Below are 12,441 nucleotides of genomic sequence, written 5' to 3' on the forward strand. Positions count from 1 at the left end.
TTGCCTCTCTTGTAGTGTACCTGGAGTATACCTGGAGAGAATTTCAGGGGTCAACGCCCACGCAGCTTGGTCTGAGACCTGGCCTCGTGGTGGATCGGTTCTGATCAACTAGGCTGTTACTGCTGGCCGCACGCAAAGTGACGTACAAACCACAGCCCGGCTGGTCAGGTACTGAGTTTAGGTGCCTGTCCAGTCCTTTCTTGAAGACAGGCAGGGGTCTATTGGTAATCCCCTTTATATATGCTGGGAGGTAGTTGAACAGTCTTGGGCCCCTGACACTGTGTTGTCTCTCAGTGTACTCGTGGCGCCCCTGCTTTTCATTGGGAAAAAGTTGCATCTGCTGAGTCTTTAGCTTTCATAGGGGGTAATTTTCGTGTGCAAGTTTGGTACTAATCCCTCTAGGATTTTCCAAGTGTATATTATCATGTATCTCTCTCACCTGCGTTCCAGGGAATACAAATCAAGGGACTTCAACCGTTCCCAGTAATTTAGGTGCTTTATCATACTTATGTGTGCCGTGAAAGTTCTTTGTACACTCTTCAGGTCAGCAGTGTCGACAGCCTTGAAGGGGGCAGTTAATGTACAGCAGTATTCCTGCCTAGAGAGAACAAGCAATTTGAAGAGAATCATCACTGGCTTGGCGTCCCTAGTTTTGAAGGTTCTCATTATCCATCCTATCATTTTCCTATCAGATGCGGTAGATACATTGCTGTGGTCTTTGACGGCGAGATCCTCTGACATTATCACTCCCAGGTCCTTCACATTACTTTTTCGCTCTATTTTATGGTTAGAATTTGTTGTATACCCTGATACAGTTTTAATTTCCTCAAGTTTTCCATGTCTGAGTTGTTGAAATTTCTCTTCAATGAACTTCGTATTGTTCTGAGTGGCTCATTTGAAGATTTGGTTGATGTCCACTTGGAGTCTTGTGGTGTCTTCGATGGAAGTCACTGCCGTGGTAATTCGGGTGTGTCATCGGCAGAGGAAGACTCGGAGCTATGGCTTACATGTCTGTCTATGTCAGATATGAGGATGAGGAATAGGATGGGGGTGAGTACTGTGCCTTATGGAACAGAGCTTTTCACCATACCTGCCTCAGACTTCACTCTTTTTACTCTTATTCTTTGTGTTCTATTTGTCAGGAAGTTATAGATCCATCTACCAACTTTTCCTGTTATTTCTTTAGTACGCATTTTGTGCGCTATTACACCATTGTCACACTTGTCGAAGGCTTTTGCAAAGTCTGTGTATAATACAGCTGTATTTTGTTTATCCTCTACAGCATCCAGGACCTAGTCATAGTGGTCCACTAGCTGGGACAGGCAGGGGCAACCTGCTCTAAAACCGTATTGCCCTGGGTTGTGTAACTGATGGGTATCTAGGTGGTTGGCGATCTTGCTTCTTAGAACCCTTTCAAAGATTTTTATGATATGGGATGTTAGTGTTATCGGTCTGTAGTTCTTTGCAATTGCTTTACTGCCACCTTTGTGGAGTGGGGCTATGTCTGTTGTTTTTAGTGAGTGTGGGATGACTTCTGTGTTCATGCTCGCTCTCCATAGTTCCATGAGTCTGGGCCTGGGGCAGAGTGCGTGGGCATGTCATTTATTGTTAAATTAGACACATGTGCAACTCTTGGGTATCTTTATTGAGGAAACGTTTCGCCACACAGTGGATTCATCAGTCCATACAAAGGATAAACTTGAAGAACAGGAGGAGAATGAGGTAATCAGTCCCTCAACCTAGAGTCGATATGGTCAGTCCATCAATCTTGAATAGAATACGGTATATGAGCGGAGAAGCAGCTTATAAACCGTATGGCAGGAGAGGTGCAGCAGTCGTAGGTGGTGTCACATTTGTCCAATGTGGAAGTAGGTCGTGCCAAGGGTTAGGCAAGCCATACGGTTTAAAAGCTGCTTCTCCGCTCATATGCCGTATTCTATTCAAGATTGATGGACTGACCACATCGACTCAAGGTTGAGGGACTGATTATCTCATTCTTCTCCTGTTCTTCAAGTTTATCCTTTGTATGGACTGATGAAGCCACTGTCTGGCTAAACGTTTCCTCAATAAAGATACCCAAGAGTTGCACATGTGTCTAATATAACAACATGTCAATTCTTTGAACCATTCATCTACAATCATGTCATTTATTGCCTTTTCAGAGTCTTGTGGTGTTAGGATAATACCAGAAATTTTTGAGATGACCAAATTTTGGGTCTCGTTCATAAAAAATTCATTTGGATTGTCGACCCTTAGTCTGGGTAGCAAGTCGCTGAACACCGAGTCGCATTGGGACCTTAGTATCTCACTCATTTCTTGGCTGCCATCTGTGTATGTCCTATTTCGCCTAAGCAGGGGCCAAATACTTGATGTTTTTTCCTTAGATTTGGCATAAGAAAAGAAGTATTTTGTTGTTTTTCAATTTCCTTTATGGCTTTTAGTTCTTCCTGAGATTTTTGTCTCTTGTAAGATTCCATCAGCTTAAGTTTGATATCTGCAATTTCATTGACCAGTGCCTCCCTTCGTATTGCAGACATACTGGCCACTCTGAGCAGCTCTGTGACTCTTCGCCCTCGTCTGTATAGGGAGCGTCTCTCATTTCTAGTTTACATCTTCTCTTTCTTTTACTTAATGGAATGTGCCTTGAGCAGATTTTAAGAACCAGAGCTTTTTTTTTAGGCAAAGGTTCGGATCCGTGTTGTTTGGGATGTTATCCCATCTTGTTTCATTTAGGACATGGTTGACTTGTTCCCATTGTATGTTTTTGTTATTAAGTTGAATTTTGTGATGACACCCTGGATCAAGGTGACTGGATTAAGGTGAATTTGGTGCAGATATTTAATAGATCGTGTGTGTGTGAATTTTCATCTGAGCTTCCTCCTGGGGTGATCTCTGCTAAAATGTTATTTGCTACACTCCTCCAGTTTAGGTGTCTCAAGTTGAAATCTCCCGGTAGCAAGATGTTTGGGGCAGGAGTTGGGGGATATTCCAGACAGCGGTCAATTTTCAAAGGCTGTTCCCGGAATTGCTAGGAAGCTGCATCTGGAGGCTTGTATACAACCACAATGACAAGGTTTTGGTAGTAATTCGGTGGTAAATAAATGTCTATGTAACGCTCTAATCCACTTTCATCTGACTGGTCTTGTATTTTAACAGTTAAGTTGAGTTCCAAGTTCTTGCTACTGTTCCTCTTTAGAGTTTGGATCCATTTTTTTTTTTTTTTTTTGAGAAGAGTGGAGTAATGGTTTCCTTGCGATAACTTGAAAATGTTTCATCTCATCTACAGTAAACATTTAATGCTAGTTTATCCTTCATAAAGGAAGGTTCTTGTAGATATTATGCTGTGTATATCAATCTATCGGTCTAATTTAAAAGTTACGTGGTATTTTTTCTGTGTAATAACTTGAGAATGACTCTTCTGAACGGTTTCAGACATAAAACAACAAACAAAAGATTCAGGATTATAGCTTCAATCTGAAGCAACTTTTCAGCCTTTAAATAATATTTATTTTGAGAAGGCTTGCTTAAAATACTTTGTGTTAATAATTTTTGGTTCAGTTTTTTTAAAAAAATTTCATCTTTTAATATTTTCGTGTTTTTAATATTTTCGTGTAATCATATTCTAAATAGACAGAATATGATTGGACTTAAGGTCTACACCACATGTTTTACACAATATTCTTCATCTGTTTAGGAAATAATATTTGCATTATCACACCCCGCCAAAAATATTCAGAAATTTAAAATTTAAACTTAATTCAAACATTCATTTATATGCTTTTTAAATGCTTAGCTCTATCACATCGCTTGGCATGAAAAGAAAACTGTTGTGTTTCTCAATAGATAAAATTATTGGTTTCTTTGAAATGATGGCAAGATGGTGAGACTAATATTCCCGGTAACCCATTATTTTCTCCCTTCCTACTCGTCCTCCAAGAATAGCGAAGGAGGAGAGAGTAACGCGAAACAACTAAAGAATGAGAGCTTTCCTGAACATTAAATTAAATAAAATTAAAGAATGAGATTTATTGAATCTGTCTAAAAAGATTAAAAAAAAAACAGTGTCTTTAAAAAATGGGACGTGGGAATAGAAAGAACAGAGAGAGAAGAAGGAGTCTTCCCAAAGTAGCATATTATGAAAAACTATTAACAATAGGATTAAATGAGCAGAGTCGCCAAGAACGAACACACAGGGTATGAAGAGAGGCAGGGAGACAATTTGTGCCAATACAAGATAAACGACAATAGGGTAGATTGCTAGATCTAGACTGAAAAACATTCTGATGTGAGGAAAGAATGCGCAAAATTCTGAGCATCCTGCACCGGTCCAATTCTATATTGATGTTCAAGAAAAGAAAATTAGTGTGGGATTTTTTTTATCTTTATCACTGAACCAGCTGTTACAAATCCATAAACAAATATAGCAAAAATTTAAGTATTAGTGAATTCACTTCAAAGCTCACTGACAAACAGAAAAATCTGGTCACTGATAATTTCTCTTGGTACTAATCCACGATGAATAACGCAGTTTTGTTCCAAGTCTTTCTTTCCACCTCTTTACATTTTTAACAGCTAAACTATTATGCTTCTCTTTATCAAATACTTTATGCAAACCTGAATGCAAATTATTTATCCTTCTCTCTTCTACCTGATTTCCGTTATTCTATTATAGAAATCAGACAAGTTGCAAATATGTGATCTTTCACATATTTGCAACTGAAAGCTTGCTCTCTAAAGGCAGTAAGCTTTCAGCGGCTGACATTGTTTTCCTTTCCATCAAGGTTTTCGCTTATAATTCGAGAAAGCCTCATTCGATCTGCTTCAAATTTTCAACACTGGTGTACAATAAGTAGGACGGACAGGATTTATATATATATATATATATATATTTTTTTTTTTTGCATTAGCCATTTTTGTCAAATATATAAACGTGTATGTGATTTTTGGTTTCCCAATGACAGTTGAGAGAGCCTCTTCTCATTTGCTTCAGATTTTCAACACTTGTGTATCCTACTGAGACAAAAGCATGATTATTGGAAAGGACAGATGCTAATTTGACAATAATGTTTTTACAATTAGATGCTACATTTTTACGTGAAATAACGTGAAAGTGTTTCTTTTGAATTCCCTAAATTCTTAATGGCTATTACCTCTTATTAAAGGTATTTATTGTAAGTTTAGACAATGTAAGTACAAATTTACCATGTTAGTAACATATTGAAATTAACATCTAAGTTTTAACTCAGTTGTATTTTGCTTAAAGAAAAGTTCACACTGTTATTAGGCAAATTTTATTAAACAAATTGATGTCTGATTTTCATGCAATAATTGGAGAATGATGCTTCAGATCAACTTCATATTTTAAACGTTGGGCTATCTTGATTAACAGAATTTTGAATTTTTTGTGTATGTAAAGATTAATTTATTAATTTAAATAAAATACGTCTCAGAGGCCCTCTGAAAATTAATGTGAAAGATTTGGGAGAAGGAATGTCATAGATTCTCACTTTCAGAAGATCACAACATTGATAATATCACATCCACGACGAAAATGAGAGGCTGGATAGCTAAAACATTCAAAAGAAGAGATAACAATATTCCAGTTTGGATAAAGGAACTTCACATAAAGGGTCACTGTGCCTTAATCTAGCTGCAGCGATGATGGTGGAGCACCGCTGACGATGTTATTCTACTGCTTTTGTGATTCTTTTCGGTAATAATCTTCACTTCTGAATCATATGAGAGGATTAATCTATACTACCTGTGTGTCTCACGGGTGTTGATCTGCAGTTCCTGGGTAACTTGAGGGTGTTGATCTACACTTCCTACAAGGATCTACAGATTCTTGCCCATTTGATAGTGTTGATCTACAGTTTCTGGGCTATTTGAGGGTGTTAATCTACTGGTTCTAGGCCGTTTAAGGCTTCATCTACAGCTCCTGTGCGTCTATCGGGTGCTGAGCTACAGTTCCTGGGCCACATGAGGGTGTTGGTACACAATTCTCGGGGCACGCAACAGTATTAATCTACAGTTCCTAGGCCATTTGAGGGTGTTAATCTACAGTTCCTGGGTCATTTGAGGGTGTTAGGCTACATATACTAGACTGGAAATACAGAAAATAGATATATGGAAATATGAATGAATAAAAGTTAGATAAAATTTATATAGCAGAGGAAGATATTGTTCAATTTTTGAAAGAATTAGTCAGGATTATATCCCCGGGACCTGATGGAATATCCGCATGAGTGTTGAGGGAGTGTACAAATGCGTTTTCTAAACCATTAAAGATATTATTCACAAAGTCAATGACATGAAGCATAGTCTATTTGAAATCAAAATGTACAAACGCTGTTATTATAAAGCAATAATCATCGCAATAAAGTGGAGAGAGCAAATCACAAAGTGATCATACTTATAAAACGTGTTTTGGTACGTCACGGACCATTGCACTGAAAGTCGCAACTGTGATTTTGACATGAATATTGTGAGTGAACAGATTTTTTAGAGTTTATGTGAGCATCGAGCCTCCAGATGTATTATTACTTTATGTATATGACCCTATTTATAAATTATTATTTGCATGTGAAAGTGAGGGAGCACTAAACTCGGTGGGGTTATACAGTACCTGGAGAATGGATGGTAAACAGATCTAGCCCAAGGAAAAAGGAGAGTTACTCTAATTACCGCCTATCCTTATATACTGCAATTATTAAATAATATTGGATTCTCTTTGCTTTAACTATAATTAGTTTCCAATTCTCTTCCTCAAGCATTTTATTACTAATTTTCGATGTACTGTTCCAGGTGAAAATTTAGTGTGACTCATACACAACGAAGTATCTACACTGACAGGTGTATATCTGTGTATACACGGCGAGGTGTATGTCTGTGTGTATATTCTGAAAGGTGGAAGTACACAGAGAGGAGAGAGTCTGTGTATGTATACACTGAGGCGTGCATCTGTGGATAATCATTGACAGGTATGCATCTGTGGATAATCTCTGACAGGTATGTGTATGAGGATAATTATTTACAGGTATACCTGTGGATAATCATAGACGGGTATGTATCTGTGGATAATCATTGACAAGTATGTATCTGTGGATAATCATTGACAGGTATGTATCTGTGGATAATCAGTGACAGGTATGTATCTGTGGATAATCATTGAAAGGTATGCATCTGTGGATAATCATTAACAGGTATGCATCTGTGGATAATCATTGTCAGATATGTATATGTGGGTAATTATTGACAGGTATGCATCTATGGATAATCATTGACAGGTATGTATCTGTGGATAATCATTGACAGGTATGTATCTGTGGATAATCATTGACAGGTATGAATCTGTGAACAATTATTGGCAGGTATGTATCTGTGTACAGACAACGAGAAGTATATGCTTCGACAGGTGTACATGAGTGTATTTTCACCGAGAGAAACGTATCTGTGCATATACAAGAAGAAATGTCTATATACGTTTCTGCCAACATCCAACAGAAAATGAAGCTATCACGAAAACTACAAGATCTGTGCTCCCACAGCAAATGGAGCGAAATGGGACGACCAGAAATTATAAATAACTTATCTTCCTTTACACTAACCGTCACCGAGACAGAAGCCCTCAGAATAGGGCTCAAGTTTACTACCGGCATCAACAAGAAACATAATCTGGTGGATATGGTAACCAAGAACCAACCTTTTGGAGGCTTCGAGTTTCAGAAAGGCTTTGCTCAAGGAATTATCACTGCTGCAGCTACTGAGCCTTCAAGACCGGTCATTCCCAGAAGATACATCCAAGCACTCAGGGACTTGGCCAACAACGATGATATCGTCATTACAACCGCTGACAAAGGAGGTGGTGTGGTGTTACTCGACACTGTCGACTACAACAATAAAGTTTTAAATCTTCTCAATGATACCAACACATACCAGCCTGTATCAGAATCAGTGCTACTTCAAAGTACCCAGACTTTTTTTCAAAAGGCTCTTAGCATCTTACGAAAATCAGAACAAGGCAAAAAACTACTTAAACTTTTACCAGGTCAACCGAAACCAGCACGCCTATATGACCTTCCTAAGACACACAAGCCTGGCATCCCACTGCGGCCTATCACTTTGGGCATAGGGAGTGCACCACACAGACTAGCGGCCACCTTGACAAATACCTTTCAGCGCTTCTGGGCACCATCAGTCAAGCCCACCTCAAACACTCAGGCGAGCTTCTCTCCCGAATTTCCAACCTCAATGTTAAAAACAAAAGCATGGCTTCCTTCGATGTCCCAGCCCTCTTTACCAACGTTCCTTCTAACGCTGCAATCAACATTCTGAGACAGAGGCTCACTGAAAACCACGACATCCCTTTACCTCTTCTAGATTTCATCAGTCTAGTGGATCTTTGTGTTAATTTCAACTTCTTCAAGTATCAGGACAACTGTTACAAACAGTGCTCTGGGATGGCAATGGGCAGCCCGCTCAGTGCTGTGCTTGCCAACCTCTTCATGGAAAACCTAGAGACAGAGAAATTCAGCAGCCTCATTCCCAACACCGTTACCTGGCTAAGATACGTTGATGATATATTGGTTTTCTATCCGAGGCGTCTCAATATCCAGGCCCTTCTCAACAAGATCAATGCAGCCCAACCATCAATAAAGTTTACACTTGAACTCGAAAACGATGGCAAATTTCCTTTCCTCGACGTTCTCCTGTGCAGATCTCCCGACAGTGGCAAACTTCTCTTCAAAGTGTATAGAAAACCTTCCAACAAGGACGATCTTATACACTTTTATTCACACCAAGACACCCGCACTAAAAGAGGAGTCCTCATTGGCTTCTTCTTGAGAGCTCTTCGCATCTCCAGCCCTTGTTTTCTTGAAGAAGAATGTACTTACATATCACAAGCCTTTACACGTCTTCGGTTCCCATCTTTTTTCATCCGAGATTGCAGACTCAAGGCACAAGCTATCCTCAACAAACCGCCCATGGACAAGCCCCCTAAGCAGTTCATAGTGCTCCCATGTGGTGATGTTGCCACGAATACTCGCCGGGCACTTGCTATGAGTAACATCAACGTTTCCACCATAAAAGCATCATCTATCAAAGACCTCACTATGAAACGCAGCCCCACACCTCTAACTTCTACAGCAGGCGTCTACACTATCCCTTGTGGATTCTGTCCCAAGAAATATGTAGGCGAGACAGGCAGAGATCTTGCAGTCCGCCTGAATGAGCATAGAAATGTCTCTAACAGAGACGATGTAAGGTACGCCTGTGTCCTCCACAGAGACTCCACGGGGCATTTGATGAACTGGAATGAGGCACAACTCGTTCTCACCGAACCAGACCTCAGACGCCGACGGTACCTAGAAGCCTCACTAATCGCCGTCACCGACACTATAGAACGTAACACTGGAAACTACAAAATTTCAAAAACATTGGCATACATGATACTTAAGCACCACCAACCCAACAACACAGGAGTCACATGATTTCATCGTCTACCCGTCCTCACCCCATCATGGCATTATTCAGGTCACCATGCGTCACTCACACCTCACTCTCCGCCTATATATAATGTCTTTCTACCTCTGTATGTTAGAAGTGATCAAGGTCCCAGGACCGAAACGTTTTCTAATAAATATGTCATAGTGTTTGCTTACGTGTCTTTCTAAACCAACTTATCGGTATTTATTACCAAGGTTTATACCACATAAACGACATAGATGAGGGAATAAATAGCGACATAAGCAAATTTGCTGATGACACCAAAATAGGCCGTCCAGTTCATTCTAATGAGGACACTAGAGCACTCTAGGAAGATTTAAATAGACTGATGCAATGATCGGAGAAGTGGCAGATGCAGTTTAATATAGACAAATGCAAAGTTCTGAATGTTGGACAGGAAAATAACCATGCGACATATAAACTAAATAATGTAGATCTTAATACTACTGATTGCGAAAAGGATTTAGGAGTTCTGGTTAGCAGTAATCTAAAATCATGACAAGAGTGCATTAGTGTTCCCAATAAAGCTAACAGAATCCTTGGCTTCATATCTAGAAGTATAAATAATAGAAGTCCTCAGGTTGTTCTTCAACTCTATATAACCTTGGTTAGGCCCCATTTAGACTATGCTGCTCAGTTCTGGTCACCGTATTACAGAATGGATACAAATGCGCCGGGTCACCATCTGAAGAAGACCCGGGCCGGAAGTACCGGCAAATCCCTAATGAGTGAATGGATACAAATGCACTGGAAAACGTACAGAGGAGGATGACGAAGTTGATCCCATGTATCAGAAATCTTCCCTATGAGGAGAGACTGAGGGCCCTGAATCTGCATTCTCTCGATAGGCGTAGAATTAGGGGGGATATGATCGAGGTGTATAAATGGAAAACAGGAATAAATAAAGGGGATGGAAATAGCGTGCTGAAAATTTCCAGCCAAGACAGGACTCGCAGCAATGGTTTCAAGTTGGAAAAATTCAGATTCAGGAAGGATATAGGAAAGCACTGGTTTGGTAATAGAGTTGTGGATGAGTGGAATAAACTCCCGAGTACAGTTATTGAGGCTAAAACGTTGTGTAGTTTTAAAAATAGGTTGGATAAATACATGAGTGGGTGGGTGTGGGTGTGAGTTGGACCTGACTAGCTTGTGCTACTATATATGATGCCGTGCTCTTTCTTTAAGTGGAATTGACCTGACTAGGTGGGTCTTTGGGCTAATCCGGGGGGATATGGACCTGCTTCGCATGGGTCAGTATGTCTGTTGCAGTGTTCCTTCTTTCTTATGTTCTTATGAATCCTGGAGGTGGAAAGTATATTTCCTAAACTCTGAAGGAAGGGTGAAGATATCTGTAGTTTTGAACTGGGTAGCATTGAGGGTTGGGTTGGGCAAATGTTTTGTTGGTGGGATGAATTGTAAAGGACCTGCCTAGTATGGGCCAACAGGCCTGCTGCAGTGTTCCTCCTTTCTTATGTTCTTAAATCTTCTAACAACATTCTTTTGATTTTCAAAATCATCATTTTATTATCTTCTATTATTCTTTCTAATACTGATACAGACAGACCAAGGTTATTTTGTACTTATTCTTTCAAAGTAATTTCTTTGGTTAATTTCCAACTTTATCAAATAGGAACAGTTCAGTGTCAGATTTGATTGATAATAATTGTACACAAATTTATTTCTGTGCCATTTTTTTTAAATCTCTACTTGGCTTCTGTAGTGAGTCTGTTAGAAAGTAATGAGAGTAAAGGGCAAACAGTGATGTTATCAGTGCCCCCCTTGGAGTCCAGCTCTAGGTCATAATCATGGTGTCATTAGAGCCTATGTATCAGAGTTCTCTTACAATGTCAGTTTGTCAAATATACGAACGCAAGGCTACGACAAGAAACTGCAAGAAATATTGATCAAGTTGTAGTATGTATGGTCAACAAATAGCTGTTATATTCAACCTAGATAAATGTAAACAATGAAAATGAAAGCTGGTGAAATGCGACCAGTGATACTGTATCGAGGAACTCCAGGCATCAGACAAATAGCCTGACTGTAGACCTTTCACAAAATGTTTATCCAGCGTGCTAACGCTTTAGTAATACAGAGCTGCCTTCGGAAACATTTACAAAATAATTAACATTGGAAACAGCATAATGAAAGCTAAATCAGGTCAGTGCTCCATAAGAAAATACAAAGGAAATAGGTCAGGTTAATTAATCGAAAGCATGGAAACTATTGCAAAAACGCAGCAGGACAAATTCACAGGTGCAGCACAGTGTAAATCATCAGATGCTCACCTAACCCTCCACACCTGAGCCTCCAGTAGACTATGTCATCAGGTGGTCGACTAACCCTCCATTCCTCGGCCTCCAACACAAAATGACAAGTAAGAGAGCATCTCGCAGGGTTTCGGATGCTGACACTAGTCCAAATTGCAATCAGGATATTGGGCGGGAGTTGCCTTTCGCTTTGCCCGGCGCATTATGTTGATTTATTCTGGAGTGATATACTACACGACGCACCAGACCTTGGTGATGCTCTGTCCAGGCATAGAACAATGTAAAGTAGTTTGTAGTAAAGGCAGACAGACAGACAGACAGACAGACAGACAGACAGACAGGCAGGCAGACAGACAGACAGATAGACAGACTGACAGACAGACAGGCAGGCAGGCAGACAAGCAGGCAGGCAGACAGACAGACAGATAGACACACTGACAGACAGACACACACATACACATACACACACACATACACACACACACACACACACACACACACACACACACACACACACACACACACACACACACACACACACACATACACAAACCTAACCTAACACACTAGCTCATAAATCTCCCACCACACACACACATTTTTAAGATAAGCTGAAGCAGCTAGAACATCCCAACAGGATAAAACAAAATGGGATCTCAAATGG

Source organism: Cherax quadricarinatus, chromosome 27 (assembly GCF_038502225.1).
Source record: "Cherax quadricarinatus isolate ZL_2023a chromosome 27, ASM3850222v1, whole genome shotgun sequence".
Lineage (NCBI taxonomy): Eukaryota > Metazoa > Arthropoda > Malacostraca > Decapoda > Parastacidae > Cherax > Cherax quadricarinatus.